The following is a 5,000-nucleotide window of genomic DNA, read 5'->3' on the forward strand; positions in this document are numbered from 1 at the left end:
TAAATATATATATATATATATATATATAATATTAATATATATAATAATAAATATATATATATATATATATATATATATATATAATATTAATATATATAATAATATATATATATATATATATAATATTAATATATATATAATATATATATATATATAATATTAATATATATAATAATAAATATATATATATATATATATATATAATATTAATATATATAATAATAAATATATATATATATATATATATATAATATTAATATATATAATAATAAATATATATATATATATATATATATAATATTAATATATATAATAATAAATATATATATATATAATATTAATATATATAATATTAATATATATAATAATAAATATATATATATATATATATATATATATATATATAAGCAGAATAAAGTCCCTTCACAAGCACTACCAAATATTGGCAAGTTTCCCTATCATATCCGTGAAGGATTATCAAGAATGAAGGAGGGCTGGAGGCACATGGAAAAATGATTGGATTATTCTACCGCTCCAGTTGATATCTCACCGTCGCTGCAATTCTTTACCCATATAAGAGCCAAATACGAGCTAGGATGGAGTACTGTTGCTACATCTGGGCAGGAGCTACCCTTGACAGAATTCAAAACCGACTTCATAATCTCGTAGGTTTTTTCTCTTTTCTGCAACCTCTTTCCCACAGAAGAGACGTTGCTAGATTGTTTCTTCTCTATTGTTATTTTCATGGCAAGTGTTCGACTAAGCTCCCATCTACATTGGTGCCTAAACCTAAGTGTGGATTCCATGAGCAAAGCTTCTTTCCTAGAACTGCCCGCCTGTGGAACTCTGTTCTACTGGTCTGCTTTACAACTGACGACAATATTGTTATATTCAAGTCCAATGCAAACAAGTATCATAGATAATCTAATTATACCAAATTTTCCACCACAAATGATCACTACGCTACTGTCCCAATAACTACCATACACACATTAACTCTTATCCTCGAGTGGCCTCCAGGCCGTAATATGTGGTGATCTTTTTGTAAAAAAAGAAATAGTTAGTAGATAATCAGTAGGGCTGTGACAATATAATATTCTTTTCATTCTTTTGACTCTCTGGTATATATCTGACACAGACACACTTTATCAACTGAGAACCACATCTGTCTATATAAAAAACACATAAGATACTAACGGATATATACTCAAAAGTAAAAACAATGAAAAGAATATGCTGTTGTCACAGCCCTACTAATTAGTCTCAGATTTGGAGCTGTCAGTTCCTAGTTAAACCAATATATCAACCAATGAAGCTAGGTTTTCTCTTAAATCCAAGATGGCATAATAAATAAAACCCAGGTATCCTAACAAATCCAAGATGGTATAATAAATAAAACCCAGGTATCCTAACAAATCCAAGATGGTATAATAAATAAAACCCAGGTATCCTAACAAATCCAAGATGGCATAATAAATAAAACCCAGGTATCCTAACAAATCCAAGATGGCATAATAAATAAAACCCAGGTATCCTAACAAATCCAAGATGGCATAATAAATAAAACCCAGGTATCCTAACAAATCCAAGATGGCATAATAAATAAAACCCAGGTATCCTAACAAATCCAAGATGGCATAATAAATAAAACCAGGTGTCCTAACAAATCCAAGATGGCATAATAAATAAAACCCAGGTATCCTAACAAATCCAAGATGGCATAATAAATAAAACCCAGGTATCCTAACAAATCCAAGATGGCATAATAAATAAAACCCAGGTATCCTAACAAATCCAAGATGGCATAATAAATAAAACCCAGGTATCCTAACAAATCCAAGATGGCATAATAAATAAAACCCAGGTGTCCTAACAAATCCAAGATGGCATAATAAATAAAACCAGGTGTCCTAACAAATCCAAGATGGCATAATAAATAAAACCAGGTGTCCTAACAAATTCAAGTCGGTACAACATCCCATCCTATTATTTATTTCACTTTAGCAACTATGATTGAACGCTTTGCTCGTTTTTCTAATATATATTCATACATATACATATCTTTACTTATTTGTACGCATATATTTATATACACATATACACACACATATATATATATATAGATATGTATACGTACATATGTACGGCGTAATCACGCTGACACTCTGGTTCTCATCAGATCACTGAAGTTAAGCAACGTTGAGCCTGGCTAGTACCAGATGGGTGACCATTTGGGAATTCTAGGCGTTGTATGTGCTTTCCGCTTATCTCGGCATTGTTTCCAGTCGTCCTGAACCTCCACTTGCTACTGGTATTCAACAATGTAGACTCAAGAAAGGTGTGGTTGGAGATTGCTCAACTCTTGCCACAAAAATTTCACATGCAGGCACCTTTACAGTGGGTATCCATAGTCTGTCAAGACTGAAGGAAGCCTTTTTTTATGTACACGCATGCATATATTTAGACATGCACATACATAAATAAATATATATATATATACATACATAAATATATATATATATATATATATAAAAATGAAAGTGTCTGTGTGTGTGTCTGTCTCTCTGTCTACATTTCCCTACACAATAACTCTGTCAATTTTCAGTCTACAGACTCGAAATTTGATATACAGGGTATTGAGATTTGGGAAAATCTATGTGATCGGTTTTCTGCCAGAAATTTGGCTGTTAAGGGGTCAAAGTTCAACGATTTGACCTTTGAGAACTCTACCAAACTCCTCCGCCAATTTTGGGTCTAAACACTTGAAATTTTAAATATAGATTCCTTGGACATGGATCTAACTTAATAACTTGATTTGAACCCAAAACAAATGTTAAGGGGTCATAATAGGGGTCAAATTATAAAACTTTTCTGGGTTTTTTTTTGTTTTTTTGCTCCACATACACCTCCAAACACCCGGGCAACGCCGGGCTGTAATGCTAGTATATATATATATATATTAATTATTATTATTATTATTATCGTTGGTCAACATGAAATTGATTTTCATTCAATTATTTCTTTGTATTTCTGTTTTTCCGCTCACAAATACAGTTCATAATACATACAATAAAAAGTTTACACACGCACACACACCGCATTACTTAAGGCTTTATATTTCTGGTTCACTTTCCGTTGTTGGTATTGGTAACAGCCCTCAAAGTTGGTATACAGGAAAAGGCGTACCCAGAATTATCTCCATTGCTAAAAGACAGTTTGAAGCATGAGTTGCCTGCTCCTGATTTGATTCGATTAGACAGTGTAAAATATTCTCTTGTAAAAATCATTCTTTTTGTCTATAAGAGAAAAAAGCTATTTTTAAGATCGAATTTTCTTATCAGATGAATTTCTGTACAAAACATATCTAAGAACACTGCCAGACATATAAATTAGCTTTGTGTAAAATTTACAAAAGATGGGTTCAGCCATTTCGAAACCTATGAGGAAGGAACTCATAGACACACACACACACACACACACACACACACACACACACACACACACACACACATAAAGTGACTTATATATATATAAAAGTATATTAGTGTTGGGATGATTAATCGGGATTGGAGCTTTTTGGGATGTCGGTTTCGATATCAAAATTGGAAATATTTGAGGCTATTTTCCGATGCCAAAATCGAATCCTCTTTTTTATTCGTTTTGGTTTAAGAAACATCTTCCACTGCTTGTAGTAATAATAAGATATTAATATTTATTGATTTAAATTTTCAGTAAGACAAAAATCTCTAGATCATCCCCTCACAAGCGTATTTTTACGTTTGAAAAAATATAGCGACATTTAAGATGTGTTTTTACAGTAATCGGGACAAAATAACACTTTTATAGTTAAATATTTAGAGATTTATAAAGAATCGGGAAAAATATTGGAATCGTCCTATCACTAATATATATACAAGAAAGATTAATGCTGAAAATGAAATCGAATAAATTACAATATTTATTGATCCATCAAACTCGAACAAGGGATAAAGAAAAATCGTTAACCCTTGGTATTTCAAAGATAGACGCTTTTCATCAGAGGACAAAAAATGTATCACTGATTAGCATGAATTTTAAAATATATGAAAGAAAATTTTGGGGGGAATTAAAAGGCATTTTCAATAGGATTAAATAGAATAGAAAGTACAAAATAAAAGATAAAATAATTAATGAAGTTGTGCACACTCACACACACGCACACTCTCTTGAACACACACTCTCACACACACAGTCTCGCCCAGACACACTCTCACACACACACTCGCACTCTCATACACACACACACACACACTCACGCACACACACACACACACACACACACACACACACACTCACTCACGCACACACACACACACACATGGTGACTTTTTATATAAAAAGTAGATATATAAACTTTATTAAATATAAAACCTATTTATTGGATCAATACTTTGTATCTTAAAGTATATTTTCATTGGAAAACAGATCGAGTTCTTCTTTGATGTCTTCAAAAACCTACGATGCATATCAAGATGAATGGCTTCAACGTATTATCTAAATCGAAACAGAACAGTTTTAATTTAAGTGCGACTGGCTTCACTGAAGCACTAAGCGTTCGGTACCAATTTGGTGTGTACCAGCGAGAATACCAATTAAGTATTAGGACTTTCAAAGGCGATCAAACATGGCTGATATATAAATAAATACTGCTCTCTTTAAAATCAATTATATCTATCTTCCTGTTCTCAGACTCTGAACTAATTATATCAAATTTTCAGGTTCGCTGGATTTTAACAATATAAAAGAAAACAGCTGATCTCTACCGCCTGCAGATGGTCAGTGAATACGTCGGTCAAAAATGTAGGAATATCATCTAATATATAGACTAAAGTTAGTTTCTTTATCGACTTTCATCATTGATAGATTTCTTCCTACAAAATCAATATTTGATTCTTGTTTGTCAGTTTTTCTTGTGGGTCATTGCAGCGTGTTGTTTAGAAGAATAAAATATAATTCGAACC

The 5,000-nt window shown here is 31.7% G+C and overlaps 1 protein-coding gene and 1 pseudogene across 37 annotated transcripts in view; both read left to right on the forward strand.

Annotated features, from left to right (window-relative positions):
- The window catches only part of LOC145296067 (tyrosine-protein phosphatase Lar-like), a 1,305,806-nt gene that overhangs the window by 384,803 nt on the left and 916,003 nt on the right, over positions 1-5,000 (forward strand). The gene's annotated exons all lie outside the window — the stretch shown is intronic.
- On the forward strand, positions 2,140-2,256 carry LOC145296369 (5S ribosomal RNA; annotated as a pseudogene).

This window comes from Euprymna scolopes, chromosome 16 (assembly GCF_053919585.1).
Source record: "Euprymna scolopes isolate OS-2025 chromosome 16, ASM5391958v1, whole genome shotgun sequence".
Classification (NCBI taxonomy): domain Eukaryota; kingdom Metazoa; phylum Mollusca; class Cephalopoda; order Sepiida; family Sepiolidae; genus Euprymna; species Euprymna scolopes.